The sequence below is a fragment of the Lathyrus oleraceus genome, chromosome 1 (genome assembly GCF_024323335.1).
Source record: "Lathyrus oleraceus cultivar Zhongwan6 chromosome 1, CAAS_Psat_ZW6_1.0, whole genome shotgun sequence".
NCBI lineage: Eukaryota > Viridiplantae > Streptophyta > Magnoliopsida > Fabales > Fabaceae > Lathyrus > Lathyrus oleraceus.
Window position 1 is genome coordinate 354646556 of NC_066579.1, and position 17785 is coordinate 354664340.

General features: G+C 36.6%; 1 non-coding gene across 1 annotated transcript; it reads left to right on the forward strand.

Annotated features, from left to right (window-relative positions):
* The first annotated feature begins 6171 nt into the window (after positions 1–6171).
* On the forward strand, positions 6172–6278 carry LOC127116185 (small nucleolar RNA R71). The gene has a single exon (XR_007801162.1). It is a non-coding gene; the product is annotated as a small nucleolar RNA R71 (small nucleolar RNA).
* The last annotated feature ends 11507 nt before the right edge of the window (positions 6279–17785 follow it).

Here is a 17785-nt window from a genome sequence, read left to right on the forward strand (position 1 = left end):
CTCATAATCTTGGATGGTTTCAACAAATCTAACAGGAGAAGGTATTCCATCCAGGTTGTAGAGCCAATTATTTCGGTTATGGACACTAGTCATCGGGCTAGGCATGGTGAATAGGTAAAAAGCTTGGTTGTTAATTAATAGTTCAAACTCTTCAGGTCCAAGGTTTCCTATAAACATAGTGTTGAAAAGGAAAAGTATATTCATAGGCCGAATACCACAAAAAGGGTTCATATCAAGCATGGGTTGGCGCAATCCAATAGCATTAGCAATCATAGTTATCAATCCTCCTATTTGAATCGGTGCACGGTCATCTTGAATAAGGAGGTCAAAACTCGCTAACATATAAGTGGCACCATTCACTGGACGATTCTGGGAAGCACAAAATATTATGAAAAGTTCATCACGTGATACTGTGGTAATGTTTGATCTTTTCCCAAAAAGAGTGTGTGCTAGGATCTTGTGGAAATAACGAAAGGCTGGGTTATGTATGTTTCCAAAAAGAAACTCATGTTCCTCAGGTTCGTCATTTCCCGTCAAACTTCCCCAAAAATGCTCAAGCTCTCAATATTCAAGGAGTTCCTCTTGGCTCATGGTGAATGTGTCCAAAGAAGTAGGGAACCCTAAGAGGTTAGTAAATTCTCTAATGTTATACTGATACTCCATATTGAACATCCTGAATTGAATGAAACCTCGGTTTATTCCTTTTCCATGGTTCGGTAAATAAATCAGGGAGCTAAGGAATTCTAGAGTTAGCCTCCGGTAAGTAACAAATTGTCTCCGAATAGGAGTGGTTTCCCACCCTATTTGATTCAGCAGATATAGGACACTATCTTTTAGCCCAAGTACGGTCATTGCACAATCATCAGCATAAAAATTTGGGTGCATCTCTCTCTCAGCAAGTTCTTCAAATTTTTGTCTCTGAGCTATCCCTCGGAAATTGATACCCATGTGATCAATATGTGCCATCAGGTCAGTGTTAACTAAAGAAAAGAAAAAACAAGAATTTTAGTCAGGATTTGGCCAGATGCCGAAAGAAGAAAAGAATAAAAATTAAATAATATAAAGAAAATGAAGAATAAAGACTGAATAAAATCAAAAGAATAATCAAAGAAAAATAAAAATTTGTGGGTTGTCTCCCACGAAGCGCTTTGTTTAATGTCGCAAGCTCGACATAAAACTATTAAATGTTAATCTATTAATTTTGGAGATAATACGTCTAAGTGCAGGACTTGCGAGTCTTCATTGTTTTCAGCATAAAGATAATGTTTTAGACGCTGCCCGTTTAAGATAAATGATTCAATAGATTTTCCTTTAATTTCTACAGCCCCACTAGTAAAGACATTAGTGACTTGGAAAGGGCCGGACCACCTAGAGCGTAGTTTTCCCTGGAATAACTTAAGTCTAAAGTTAAATAATAGGACTACATCGCCTTGTTTGAAAGTTTTCCTTGATATACGTTTATCATGCCATTTTTTCGTTCATTCCTTGTAGATTTTGGCATTTTCGTATGCGTCTTGTCTAAGTTCCTCTAATTCGTTTATATCTAGAATTCGCTTTTCACTGGCGGCCTTATAGTTTATATTTAAATTTTTATTAGCCCAATAGGCCTTATGTTCTAACTCCACTAGGAGGTGACATGATTTACCATAAATAACTTGATCGCGACTTTGTGAGTCAATCGGGGTACTAACTGCAAGTGCACAGTCTAATCGCGTAGTTTTAAAAGATATCGATCCCACAGGGACTTAATGAATCGATCTACCGTTTTTCTAGGGTTACTACGTAAAGCTAAGGCGGATGATACTTTAATGATTAGGGGGAAAAGTAAAACTAAATTTGGATCTAGATAAAATATCAAATAATATGGATATTAGTATGTAGTTCGTCGTAATTAGGGAATCAAATCTTCGTTGGTCTTTTTCTTGATTTTAAAATAAGTCTTTTCAGTAGACACTATTAATTAAAAGTCTTTTCCTCAATGTAGCGATAGTTTTTTCCAATATCTGTTTAATTTCTCTATTAGACACTTCCACTTGTCCACTAGTTTGAGGATGGTAAGATGTTGCTACTCGATGTTTTACACCATACTTAAACAATAATTTTTCGAGTATCTTAGATATGAAATGAGATCCACCGTCACTGACGACTATTCTTGGGACACCAAATCTTGGAAAGATTATATTCTTAAAGAGTTTAATTACTACTCGTGTGTCGTTTGTTGGAGAAGCTATAGCCTCAATCCATTTTGATACGTAGTCAACCGCTACGAGTATGTACTTGTTACCGAAAGAAGGTGGAAAAGGTCCCATGAAATCTATTCCCCACACATCGAAAATTTCTACTTCCAAAATTCCTTTTTGTGGCATTTCGTCACGTCTAGATATGTTTCCTGTGCGTTGACACCTATCGCATTTCTTGACAGTGGTATGTACATCCTTCCATATGTTTGGCCAATAAAGACCGGCTTGTAGGATTTTAGAGTAGGTTTTGGATGTACTTGCATGTCCACCATAAGGGGCGGAATGACAATGTTGGATATACTTTCTACCTCTTCTTCAGGTATACAACGACGGAAAATACCATCGGAGCCTCTTTTGAAAAGTAAAGGGTTGTCCCAGTAGTAATGTTTTATGTCATGGAAGAATCGTTTCTTTTGTTGGTAGGATAAATCAAGTGGAACCACTCCGACGGCTAAATAATTGACAAAATCAGCGTACCATGGTGTAACGCATACAGCCAAGGTGGTCTCTACCTGCTTGTCAGCTCTATTTTCTTCCAAATTAGCTATAAGTTTATCGTACGAGAAATCATCGTTGATCGATGTTCTTTCCGGTTCCAGGTTTTCAAGTCTATAGAGGTGATCTGCTACTACGTTTTCAGTTCCTTTTTTATCTTTGATTTCCAAATCAAATTCTTATAGCAACAAGATCCACCTTAGGAGTCTAGGTTTAGCGTCCTTTTTTGTTAAGAGGTACTTAATGGCAGCGTGATCAGTGTAAACGATTATTTTAGCTCCGACCAAGTAGGAACGAAATTTATCTAGTGCAAATACTACTGCTAAAAGTTATTTCTCGGTCGTGGCATAATTCATTTGCACTTCATCTAGAGTTCTACTCGCATAATATATGACGTGAAGTTTTTTATCCTTTCGTTGTCCTAAAACAGCGCCTACGGCGTAGTCACTTGCGTCACACATTATTTCGAAAGGTTCATTCCAATCCGGGGTCTGCATTATGGGCGCGGAGATCAATGCTTGTTTAAGTGTTTGAAATGCTTCTAAACATTAATTGTCGAAGGTGAATTCAGCATCTTTCATTATTAATTCGGTTAAAGGTTTAGTTATTTTAGAGAAATCTTTAATGAATCGTCGGTAAAAGTCGGCATGTCCTAAGAGGCTTCGTATTTCCCTCATAGTTTTCGGAGGTTGAAGGTTTTCGATTACTTCTATTTTGGCTTTGTCTACTTCAATTCCTCTATTTGATATGATGTGTCCTAAAACAATTCCTTCTTGTACCATAAAGTGACATTTTTCCCAATTAAGTACTAGGTTTACTTTTACACATCGTTCTAGAACTCTTTCTAGGTTTTCAAGACATTCTTCGAAACTTTGCCCGCATACGGAAAAGTCATCCATAATGACTTCCATGATGTTTTTGAGAAAATCGGCGAATATTTCCATCATGCACCTTTGGAAAGTTGCAGGAGCATTGCACAAGCCAAACCATTCGTCGATAAGCGAAGGTACCAAAAGGACATGTGAACGTTGTCTTTTCTTGGTCATCAGGATGAATTGGTATTTGAAAAAAACCTGAGTAACCGTCCAGATAGCAGAAATGAGAATGCTTGGCTAGTCGTTCTAACATCTGGTCTATGAATGGTAAAGGAAAATGATCTTTTCGGGTTGCTTTGTTTAGCTTTCTATAATCAATGCACATTCTCCATCCCGATTCAATTCGTTTGGTTATAGTTTCTCCTTTTTCATTTTCGATCACTGTTATACCTCCCTTTTTTGGTACTACGTGTACAGGACTAACCCATTTGTTATCGGATATAGGATATATGATACCTGCCTCTAATAACTTCGTTACTTCCTTCTTTACTACCTCACTCATGATCGGGTTTAGTCTCCTCTGATGTTCCCTAGAAGTCTTACAGTCTTCTTCTAGCATGATGCGGTGCATACAAATAGAAGGACTTATCCCTTTAAGATCGGTGATGTTGTATCCTAGTGCGGTTGGATATTTTCTTAAGATATGTAGAAGTTTTTCGGTTTCAAGTTTTCCTAGGTCTGCATTGACTATTATTGGTCGTTCAAGTTCTAAGTCTAGGAATTCATATCTCAGATTTTTGGGAAGTGTTTTCAGGTCGAGGGTTGGTTTCTTAAGGCATTGCGTAGGATCTGATGTTATTGCTAAACATTGGTTCAATCTGTCTTCTTCATGATAGTCGGACAAATCGTCATTTTCTAATTCTGTTTCTTTTATGCATTCATCGATGATATCCATGAAGTAACATGTGTCTTCTATTGCAGGTGCTTTCAAAAATTTGGAAAGAATAAACTCAATTTTCTCTTCTCCTACTTCGAAAGTGAGTCGTCCTCGTTTTACGTCTATGATAGCACCGACAGTTGCTAAGAAGGGTCTTCCCAATATAATAGGGGTGACTTCATCTTCTCTTATGTCCATAATTATAAAATCGGTGGGGATGTAGAATTGACCTATGCGCACGAGAATGTTTTCAAGAATTCCTACGGGATATCTAACGGAACGATCTGCTAATTGCACAGACATTTTAGTTGGTCTTAATTCTCCCATTTCAAGTTTCTTGCATATGGACAAAGGCATAACACTGATACCGGCTCCTAAATCGCATAAAGCTTTATCTATGACAAATTTTCCTATATGACAGGGTATAGAAAAACCACCAGGATCTTTAAGTTTAGGAGGCATATTCTGGATTATTGCGCTACACTCAGCAGTGAGTGTAACGGTTTCTCTATCTTCAAGTTTCCTTTTATTAGATAAAATTTCTTTTAAGAACTTAGAATATGAGGGCATCTGTGTAATAGCTTCTGTAAAAGGAATTGTGACGTTTAATTGTTTCAGTAGGTCAACAAATTTTTTAAATTGGACCGCGTCTTTGGTTTTAATTAGCCTTTGAGGATAAGGGATAGGTGGTTTGTAAGGCGGTGGAGGTACATAAGGTTCTTTTTTTTCTACGGTTTCCTTATTACACTCTTCCTTTTCCTTAGGTTTACCTTCTTCCTCAGTTGACTTTTTAGAGTTTTGGTTCTCAATCCTTGGGTCAGATGGTCCTTCTACCTCTGTACCACTTCGTAATATAATTGCATGAGCGTGGCCTTTCGGATTAGGTTGGGGCTGTCCAGGAAATGTACCAGTTAGGGCAGCAGTAGGCGCTTGTTGTTGAGCTACTTGCGAGATTTGTGTTTCCAGCATTTTGTTATGGGTAGCCAAGGCATCTACTTTACTTGCTAGTTGTTTAATCTATTCGCTAGTGTGTACATTCTGGTTTAAGAACTCTTTATTGGTTTGCTGTTGAGAGGCTATGAAGTTCTCCATCATGATTTCCAAATTGAATTTCCTAGGAACGTTATTGTTAGGTGTAGATGGGGTCGACTTTTGATATCCAGGAGGTATAGCTGGAGCTTGACTGGGAGCTTGACCTGGTGCGTATAAAGCGTTGTTACTTTTATATGAAAAATTAGGATGGTTCTTCCAGTTTGAGTTATAGGTATGCGAGTAAGGATTTCCTTTAGCATAGTTCACCTGCTCTGTTTGAATTCCTGCTAGGAGTTGACAATCTGTAGGGGTGGGACCTTGAATTCCACAGACTTCGCAATTTTGAGTTACGACAACCACGGTGGCTGGAGGTGATACATTTAAACTTTCAATTTTCTGGGCAAGAGCATCCACTTTTGCATTAACATGATCAAGGCTACTTATCTCGTACATGCCACCTTTCGTTTGAGGTTTTTCCACCATTGTTCGGTCGCTTCCCCACTGATAATGATTTTGGGCCATGCTCTCGATAAGTTGATAAGCGTCGGTGTAAGGTTTATCCATAAGCGCACCACTGGCGGCGGCGTTTATTGTTAGCCTTGTGTTGTACAAGAGACCATTGTAGAAGGTGTGAATTACTAACGAGTCCTCTAAACCATGGTGTGGGCAAAGTCTCATCATGTCCTTGTATCTTTCCCATGCTTCGAAAAAAGACTCGTTATCTTTTTTCTTAAATCCATTTATCTGGGCTCTCAACATAGCTGTTTTGCTTGGAGGAAAATATCGGGCAAGAAAGACTTTCTTCAACTCATTCCATGTGGTGACTGAGTTGGAAGGAAGAGACTGAAGCCATCTTCTAGCTTTATCTCTTAACAAGAAAGGAAAGAGACGAAGTCGAATTGCCTCTGAAGTGACACCATTAGCTTTAACAGTGTCAGCGTATTGGACAAATACGGATAAATGAAGGTTTGGATCCTCGGTAGGATTTCCAGAAAATTGATTCTGTTGCACTGCCTGCAACAGCGAAGGTTTAAGTTCGAAGTTGTTCGCTTCGATTGCGGGTGGGGCAATACTCGAATGCGGCTCATCCTGCGATGGAGCAGCGTAATCTCGAAGAGCACGAGCTGGTTCGACCATCGCTGGTATCGCCGAAGGAAGGAGATTTTTGAGATCAGGAATTTCGATTGGAGGAAGATTGTTTCTAGCAAGATACTCCCGAATTCGTCGTAATAATCGGAGATATCGTTCAACATCGTTGATTCGTAAGTAGTACGGCTCGCCTTGTGAGCGAGTGTGTGGCATACAAATCAACGAAAAAGGGAAAAAATAAAAATTGCCTTAGTCTCTACAGCGTAACAGAAGAGTTACGATATCAACTAAATAAAAGTCCCCGGCAACGGCGCCAAAAACTTGATCGCGACTTTGTGAGTCTATCGGGGTACTAACTGCAAGTGCATAGTCTAATCACGTAGTTTTAAAAGATATCGATCCCACAGGGACATAATGAATCGATCTACCATTTTTCTAGGGTTACTGCGTAAAGCTAAGGCGGATGATACTTTAATGATTAGGGGGAAAAGTAAAACTAAATTTGGATCTAGATAAAATATCAAATAATATGGATATCAGTATGTAGTTCGTCGTAATTAGGGAATCAAATCTTCGTTGGTCTTTTTCTTAATTTTAAAATAAGTCTTTTCAGTAGACACTATTAATTAAAAGTCTTTTCCTCAAACTCTCGCTGTGTTGAATTAGACTGTGACTTTATATTGTAACGTACGCTCTCACTATTTCGATAAATCTAAAATCACTTTTGAAAATAATAAAATCTATAGAAACTCCTTTTGAGAAAATACTAACCGTTTAAACACCCTCGTCTCAAACTCTCGCTCTGTTGACTTAGATTATATGATTAAACTTAAATGCTTAACTCTCGTCCTCACATTTAACTTTTAAAAATAATTTTTGAAAATGATTAGAATTTAATTAACCTTAAAAATTGCTTTCTCCCTGATTTAAAGTTAATGTTTAATTTACACTGTCCAGTTAAAAGCTCAAACCGTCGTTCTATTGATTTTAACTTCTTTATGTCTTTTACTCTCGTACAAAAACCTTGGTATTAACTTTGTAAATTGAGACCAGAAAAAGAGTGACTATATTTTGAAATAAATTTAAACCAACTCAATTTGAATTCCTTTATTCCGCTTACTTTACATACCGATATCTAAATTAATTAGCCAGACATGATAAACATGCATAAACAATAATCGTGCATAAATACGGCCATATCAAACAAACAATATATATAAACAGCGGAACAAAGCATATGTAAATTAAAACCATAAATCAATTAATTAATGAACCTGGAAAAATACTAGAAATCTGGATTTTATCTCCTAGCTTCGATGCTCGAACACTCCACCACAAGCCGGTTGGATTTGTTCTTCACAATTCTCAATCAGATAGGAAAGTAAAAACAAGGAAATAAAATACTATGATATAACGTAAGGTTAGATCCAGTAAAAATTACACAATAGTTTTCGGTGTAGAAACTATCGTGAGAAAATAAATTGTTTGCTTCGGAAATTAAACTAGAAAAGAAAAGGAAATAAGATGCTTGAAAATTTAGAGTCCTGGAAAATTATAATGCTGGAAAAGTTGCACGGAGAAGAGAGAGATTCAATTGGCTTTTGTGAGGTCTATTTATATTCACCTCCCCAAATAACCGCTTCCTCGAAAGTGTCTTCAGTATGGTTCAAAGCGTCAAGGAGTGCAGGAGAAAAATTAGGGGAAAACGTCCACTCCGTTACGCACGTAAAGCCTGAAATATAGGATGAAATGTGTGACGTCCGTCACACAATGTGTTACGGTCGTAACACTAGGTTTTGGGACGTGACGCTCGGCATGTTCTCGTGGCGGTCGTGACAGCCATTTCTTTTGTTCCAAACGTGGGCTGGGCTTTGGTGCTTCAGCTTGCTGCTTTTCCTAGATAATCCTCTTTTTGCACCCCTCTTCTTTCTTTTTCACACGTGCTTTAAATAATGATACCTGAAATAAATAATAAGAAAATACCGAGTAATCTCGAATAATATAAAATAAATTGAATCAAATAACGATATAATTTAATTAAATCAAGTCTAAAAATGTGATATAGTTTCATGTTATCAAACTCCCCCACACTTAGACTTTTGCTTGTCCTCAAGCAAGATGAAATTTCCAAACACACATCAATTCGTAATAGGTTGCAAGTAAATCTCGTTTAGAAATAACCTGAGTTTAATCTTAACATCAGAAAATACCGTAACAACACTAGATAACCCCACCTTATGCAAACCAGTTCGAGTCATGCTATTATAGCTCAGCCTAGTTCTTTTACTCTTATTTCACCCGTTTTCATTCGAGCGAAATCACATTAAGCCCTTTATCTTTTCGCGCACATGGTGGAGTAACCGGTTAGCGATTCTGATCCCCTTTTAGTTAGAAGTTCTTGTACATACGTTGGATAACTTCTTTATTTAGTCTATTGCAAATCGCGGGGGATCGGACCGTAGTCCGCCCTACCAAGTTCAGCACCAGAAACCGCTGAACCAACTCACAATGGATCGTTCATACTATGTTTTTGTAGGGTTCGCAACCTTTGGATTAAATGATCGGGTAAGGATCACCTAACTTAATTAGTGCATTTCCTGATTTTTTTAATATGTTGTTTTGGGAATCATTCACTTGTATTCATCGGCTCTCCATGTAGTTTGCTATTAAGATGGTGCCGGCTTCTCGTATAAACTACTCGGGGTTACTATAGGACTAAAAGTTCAAGGAATTGGTATAATAGGTACTTAGACTTATCTAACATGCTGAGGTTGTTAGGGTGTTGGGGTGGTAATAATTTTGTCTTAATTTCACTCTAGTTTTATAAAATAAGCAACCTTTATACTTATTGAGTGTGTTGAATTTTGTTATGGCTCAAGAAAATTGAGGAGAATAGATAATAAAAAATTTCACACTAGGGACTTGACTTAAGAAATTTTTTTATTTTTTTTATTGAAAGTGAAATAACATACTTGTAAGGGAAATAAACATAACTGAAACAAAGTTTTCCCCCCTACACTTAAATGAAACATTGTCCCCAATGTTTCAAAAAAAGCAAAAGAAAAAAAAGGAAAAATAAATAAAAATGGTACTCAAACTCAATTCTGCCTGCGTCCTCTTGTTCTCGGACCCGGTGATCATTCATGTACTGCCAAGTCATCAAACCTGTTAAGCAAGTCAGTGAACCTCTGGTCGATTATTGCATTCCTCTCTTGTTGTTGTTGTTGCATCTGGCGCATCAGTTGCATTACTTCGTTATTCTGTGCATGCATGGCATCAAGCCGTTTGGGCTTGATGTTCAATAGCATCCATGATGTCATCATTTGTTGCAGGCCTTCTTCTTCGACGACGTCGGGAGGATGGACCAGCTACATTATCGGAAGGATTAAGTGGGACAGAATGTTGTTCAGGACCTTGATCACCTTGCTCCATTTCATCAAACTCGTCTGGGGGCGGGTTTGCTTGTGTAGGCATGGTAGGCTCGGGAGCATTCAAATCGTAGATGAATGTGTTGGGGTTAGTAACATCGGTGAGTGCAATGTTGGGCATAACGACGCTTGGGATTTCTTGGTTATTGACCATAAAATAATAATTCCCGCCTACCCTATTTTTGATTAAGCGGCAGGAGCGACAATAGCTGATATCCACAAACAGGGGTGGCAAAGATTGCAAACTCTGAAGTCGGTCCCCTAGATTTAAACCGAGTCCGATGGTGGTTATTAATCCTCCAATCACAAAAGGTTGACTGCCTCGAGCACAAAGGGTACGGATATGGTGAAGTAAGAAAGAGGCGGCGTTTACCTTTGTATCTGCTGAAAAGATGCAGTGTAGGAAGAATAATTCTTTCGCGTTAACTTTGCTGTTGTTGGCTCTTCCAAAGATGGTGTTTTGCAAAATACGGATAAAATATCGGATAGTGGGGTTGTTTATGTGCGAAGCAAGTAATGCATCCCAATTGGTGGTTACCACACCGGATATTTTTCCAAAAAGTTCGAATGCGACCGTGTTCCAATCTGAGTTTGGAGGGATTCTTGGGTGGACGTGGTCTTCTTCAGGAAAATGTAGCATGGCACTCAACTGTTCTTGAGATATTGCGTACTCAGTGTTGAACATACGGAATTTTGCGACACCGGTTAAGTACTCGTCCTCACCGGTTGGAGTGGTGTATGAATAAGAGCTTAAAAACTCCAGGGTGAGTGATGGGTATGTTGGGTGATTTTGTGTGCACAGAAAAGTTAAATCGGATAGCCTAGGCAGCCATTGCACACCTTGATGTAATCCTAATTCTTGTAAGCAATTGTAATCTTGGTACCTGGTAGATGTGACTCCGCGTTGCTTAAACCGAACAAACTGCTCCTGTCACAAATTTGACCTCACTTGGATTTAATATGAATGATTTATGTATTTTTGAAGTTGAGGAAAATCACTTGTTCAATGGCATTGGTCCAAAATGACCTATAATGTATCCTCATATCACATGCACATAAAATTTGAATTTGCTCTTCCTACAAACATAAAAGTTGAAGTAGACATATTGAATTTGATTGTGAAATTTGGAAATATTTCATATCATAAAAAATGGGCAAGTTATGGCCTTGGGAAGTTGACCTCCAAATTAGGGTTAATACAAAATGACCTATAATCGTTCACCATAAAAAATTACTTTCCAAGCAAAACTAGCTCTAGACCTCAACATGAAAGTTGTTTGTAATGTCATTTAGAGTAACTTTTATCTTGGAATAATTTTCATATGACAAATATAGTAGGATATAGGGTTTAGGGAACCCCAATTTTGATAAGATGAATTCCTTTGGTCAACCACCATCAACCAACTTGCTATCTTGCCATTATCTTGACTTTTGGGACTCATGGAGGACCATATATGCATAAGATGATGAAATTTGAAGTATCCCTTGAAATATTTGATCAATTGTTGAAGAAGATTGCTGAAGAAGTTACACAAGACACCTAGATGAATTAGGGTTTCCACGGCAAACCAATTCGAAAGTCTTGATGATTTCTTGATCAAAATAAAATATGAAGATCAGGGGATTCATATATGATGCTTAGATCCATGGTAACCCAATATTGATTGAGCTCCTTGCAATGAGGGTCTTAAACCATAGATATGAGCTTGATGAATCAAAGGTGAGCGCATGCCCTACCTACAAAAGACTTAGTTTATACAAATACATATTTTTGGTATTTTTGTTAGTAAAGATGATAAGATACAAAGTATGATACAGTCAAATGGTGCTTGGTGATCTCTTCCAATGAAAACCCAATGAATGGGGGGTAAGGAGGATGCCAAGATGTGATCCCAATGCTTATGCATATGATGATAAGAGCATGAGGGATCTTAGGGTCAAAATTGGGATCTTATAGTTTCATCTGACACATGGATTATTATTTGCTTATTTGGCTTGCTTGAGGCTTAATCCCAAAGGAGGGAATTCTTGCTTGACTCAAATCATAAATCTTGCTATCTCTTGGTTAGATCTTTCCTCCCTAGCTTTTACTTTATGTTCTAAAATAATCTATTCATCTCCCCCCTTCTTTAATTTTCAAAATCTTCTCTCTCTTTTTTCAAAAAAACCTTCTTGTTTTTAAACTTGAACCAATTTCTCAATAAATCTTGACTTTTGTCAAGTTATTTTCAAAATATTTTCCTAATAAATGCTAATACATCTTAAGCATATTCAATCCAATTTCAAAAGTCTTAAAAAATACATAACTCATTCAAACTATTTTGTGCACTTTGTGCACTTTTTCTTTTAAAACTTTTCCTCAAAGTTTAGACATGAGTCATTCCCATAGTTGATATGTAATTCTCCTATCCCCATAGTATTGATGATAATTCTTTTACACCTAAGAGAGATAGTGGTATACTTGTTTATATTTATCCAAGTTGGAGTCCTCCGTGGTGATGCAAAGTTCATATACTTGTGGGTGGCTAGTTGAGTGTTCTCCTTAAAATAAATAAAAATTATTTTCATTAAAAATGAATCAAAACAAACATATTTATTATTTTTGCCATGAACTACGAGGTTTTAATCCTCCATTACGCTTTTTGGGTACATAGGCACGATCCTTAGGAAGTCTTGGCAAACACAAAAACTATTAAAAAAAACATTTTCTTCTCATCTCCCCAATCGTTTGCAAATAACACTATTTTTAACCCAAAATGCACAGATATCCAAAGAGGTTCCTATAAAATACTATATATGTTTAGGGTGCTAGTACCTCCCCTTAACATAACCAACCCCCGAACCCTTATCTCGGTTTTTACTAGTTTTTTTTAACTTCTTTGGGTTTTGTTTGTTCTTTTTCCCTTTCCTTTGGAAATATTAAAAGGGGGGTGGCTGTAAGACCCCAATTTTGACCCTAAGATCCCTCATGTTATCTCATCATATGCATTAGCATTGGGATCACACCCTGGCATCCTCCTTACCCCTCATTCATTGGGTTTGCATTGGGAGAGATCACCAAGCACATTTTGATTGTATCATACTTTTTCTTTAATTATTTACTAACCAAAATACCAAAAATATGTCAAGGTATAGTTTGTTGCTTTTGTAGGTAGTGTGTATGCTCACCTATGCTATATTAAGCTCATATCTAGGGTTTAATACCCTAAATGCAAGGATTTCAATCAAGAGATGGTTCACATTGACTATAGACATCGTATATGGATCCCCATGGTCTTCACATATCATTTTGATCAAGAGTTCATCAAGAGTTTGAAGTTTATTAGCCTTGGAAACCCTAATTCATTCGGGTGTCTTGTGTGACTTCTTCAACAAGTTTCTTCATCAATTAATCAAATATTTCAAGGCATAATTCATATCACATAATATTATGCATATATGATCCTCCATGAGTCCCAAAAATCAAGAGAATGTCAAGCTAGCAAGATGGTTCATGGTGGTTGACCAGAGAAGTTAACTAGTCAAAACTAGGGTTCCCTAGACCCTATCTCCTACAATTTTTGTCATATGAAAATGATTCCAAGTGCAAAGTTACTCAAAATGACATTACAAACAACTTTCATGTTGAATTCAAGAGCTAAGTTTGCTTTGAAAGTCATTTTTATGCTGAAAGATTATAGGTCGTTTTGTCTGAACCGTAGATAGGAGGTCAACTTACCAAGATCATAACTTGCTAAATTGTTATGAGATGAAAGCAATTAAAATTTCATGATCAAATACAACTTGGAAATGCATGTGCCATGAGGAAAGATTATAGGTCATTTTGGGCCATTACCATTGAACAAGTGATTTTCCTCAACTTCTAAAATGCATAACACCTTCATACCAAATCCAAATGAGGTCAAATTGGTGAAAACATTGATGAAGTTTGAAAGAGCTACAACCTTGCTGAAGGAACTTTTTGCATTTGAAATAGAAAAGTGTTCAACATGAAAGTCGTTCCCCTTGATTTTCCAAACTTCCACCTCACAATTCATCATGATCCAAGCTTCAAATAGAAAAGTGTTCAACATGAAAGTCGTTCCCCTTGATCTCACCTTTCCAAAAAGTCCAATATCATATCATTTGAATAAAAATTGAAGGACTTGTGTATGGGTGCAATGTGTGGTACCATTTGGAAGAATTTCATGATCAAACTCATTCCAACTTTGCATGGCTTAATGCAACACTTTCAACATGACCTATGCACGACTTTGCACCTTTGCAAATGATTGTTTGGGCTTTGCACACGCCCATACTAGCTCATGAAGGAACTTTCTATTTTTGAACATTTGAAAGAAAGTGTGTGAAAAGCATATGCAGTTGCTATAAGTAGAGAATCATTGTGATTAGAACTCCATCAATACCTTGCCCAAGATTTTCCAGACCAATCCAAACCCTCCATTCCATAGAATTTTTGAAGATTTCTTTTGAAATCGAGCTTGAACTTCATCTTCTGTTTGGAAGTTCAAACTCCAAAAATCCACTTCCCTTTTCATCTCAATTGGTTTCTGCAAGCAAGAGGAAGAGAAAGCAAGCAAATCCAGGTCAAGATCAAGTAAATTTGAAGCAACTCGAAGGTGATTTTTTATAAACTTCATCTCTTCGATTCTCTCTCAATTCTTCATCATTCTTTGTGATTTTTGGTTCTCTGAAGTCCTACCAATGTAGGCAACAAGATTTAGTTGCTTTGAGGTCAAATCAAAGCAACTCAGTTCATGATCCTCAAAATTCAAATCCCTGTATCTTTTTATATACTTGGAATTGGAGAAAATTGAGGCCAAATTCGAGCTTCTGAGCTTTTTTTCTTTGAATCCATGTCTTTGTTTTGTATTTTGGTGAGGGTTGATGGTGGACCAGTCCGGTGAGGTCCACCGGAGAAGAAGACCGGAGCCCTAGCTTCGGTGGTGTGTTGTCACGCCTCTCAACCATCGTATCTTGTTTAATTGTTTTAATCATAGTCATTGGTTTTAATTATCATTGTTGCAGCGTGTTGACTAGGGTGTACCATGGATGACACACGTGCAGCCATCAGATCTACCACCTCAATTAATGAGGGAGATCTGATGCCTTTGTTTTTTTTTTCATTTTAATTTCTGATTTTATGTTTAATCCATTTATTTTGTTTAATTCATAATAGTTTCATTTTTAATCCAAAAAAAATGGGACTTTCACCAAAAATCTTTAAATATTTTCCTATTTCATTTTCGGAATAAAAATTATTTTTTGGATTAATTTTGATATTTTTCACAAATTAATTGTTTTTGTGTATATTTTTAATTGTTTTAAAATACTTCTGACTTTTCAAAAATCATGAAATTTTTTGTCTAAGGTCCTTTGACCTTGTTTGACCTAGAATAAATCTCTTGTACATTTATTTGGTGTTTTGAAGATATTTTAGGTTTTGACCAAACTAAATTGAATATTAATGCATTTTTAATTTGATTTTTAATTGATTAATTATGTATAGGTTATGTTGAGCCATTTTTATTTACTTGTTTGGGCCTTGTTCAAGGTTGATTTGACTTTTGTTGGATTAAAATCATTGGATTTAGGGGATTGTTGAAATGTATATTTCATCTCCCAAAATACATGAATGATTTTAATTTGATAAAGTTCCTCCCATGACCAATTTGGGTTTCTCTCATCTCCCCTCCCTCTTCATCTTCAATCTCATTCTTTCCGATCCCTTTCATTGACCAATGAAATCTCCAGATCCTAAGGATAATTGGTTCATCAATAACCTTGTGTTAGATGAACCAATACAAGTATGGATGAGATAGGTCCATCCTTTGATCTTTTTTTTCTCTGTTAGTGTGTGGTATGTTTTAGGAGTTTTGTTCATTATACCAAATCTCTAACATGCATTAGCACCTAAATTTTTATTGCCCAACCTTAGATAGTTGTCTTCTACATAAGTCCAATTACGATTGCTTAACATAGAGCTAAATTTGACCCTAAAGGCATATCATTCTAGTAAGTGAGATTGTAAGTCTCCCATATTTCATGGTATTATGTGGAAACATGGCCTTTCTTCCTTCCTTTGGAAGATGTCTTGGTTCAAGGATCTATGCTTGTGAATAGATGGTTGAGTGTTCTCCAAAGAACGACTTAATCAATTGAGAAGCAAAACTCCACTAACATCTAATTAACTTTGACTAACACTAACTATTATTAACTTTGCTTTACTTTCAAGTCATTTACTTTATGCAATTTAATTTCAAGTCATTTACCATTCATTGTCATTTTCATTTCATTTAACTTGTTTATGTTTATGTCATTTTCACTTTGCTCATTTACTTTGTGCACTTTTTCTTTTAAAACTTTTCCTCAAAGTTTAGACATGAGTCATTCCCATATTTGATATGTAATTCTCCTATCCCCATAGTATTGATGATAATTCTTTTACACCTAAGAGAGATAGTGGTATACTTGTTTATATTTATCCAAGTTGGAGTCCTCCGTGGTGATGCAAAGTTCATATACTTGTGGGTGGCTAGTTGAGTGTTCTCCTTAAAATAAATAAAAATTATTTTCATTAAAAATGAATCAAAACAAACATATTTATTATTTTTGCCATGAACTACGAGGTTTTAATCCTCCATTACGCTTTTTGGGTACATAGGCACGATCCTTAGGAAGTCTTGGCAAACACAAAAACTATTAAAAAAAACATTTTCTTCTCATCTCCCCAATCGTTTGCAAATAACACTATTTTTAACCCAAAATGCACAGATATCCAAAGAGGTTCCTATAGAGTACTATATATGTTTAGGGTGCTAGTACCTCCCCTTTGCATAACCAACCCCCGAACCCTTATCTCGGTTTTTATTAGTTTTTTTTAACTTCTTTGGGTTTTGTTTGTTCTTTTTCCCTTTCCTTTGGAAATATTAAAAGGGGGGTGGCTGTAAGACCCCAATTTTGACCCTAAGATCCCTCATGTTATCTCATCATATGCATTAGCATTGGGATCACACCCTGGCATCCTCCTTACCCCTCATTCATTGGGTTTGCATTGGGAGAGATCACCAAGCACATTTTGATTGTATCATACTTTTTCTTTAATTATTTACTAACCAAAATACCAAAAATATGTCAAGGTATAGTTTGTTGCTTTTGTAGGTAGTGTGTATGCTCACCTATGCTATATTAAGCTCATATCTAGGGTTTAATACCCTAAATGCAAGGATTTCAATCAAGAGATGGTTCACATTGACTATAGACATCGTATATGGATCCCCATGGTCTTCACATATCATTTTGATCAAGAGTTCATCAAGAGTTTGAAGTTTATTAGCCTTGGAAACCCTAATTCATTCGGGTGTCTTGTGTGACTTCTTCAACAAGTTTCTTCATCAATTAATCAAATATTTCAAGGCATAATTCATATCACATAATATTATGCATATATGATCCTCCATGAGTCCCAAAAATCAAGAGAATGTCAAGCTAGCAAGATGGTTCATGGTGGTTGACCAGAGAAGTTAACTAGTCAAAACTAGGGTTCCCTAGACCCTATCTCCTACAATTTTTGTCATATGAAAATGATTCCAAGTGCAAAGTTACTCAAAATGACATTACAAACAACTTTCATGTTGAATTCAAGAGCTAAGTTTGCTTTGAAAGTCATTTTTATGCTGAAAGATTATAGGTCGTTTTGTCTGAACCGTAGATAGGAGGTCAACTTACCAAGATCATAACTTGCTAAAT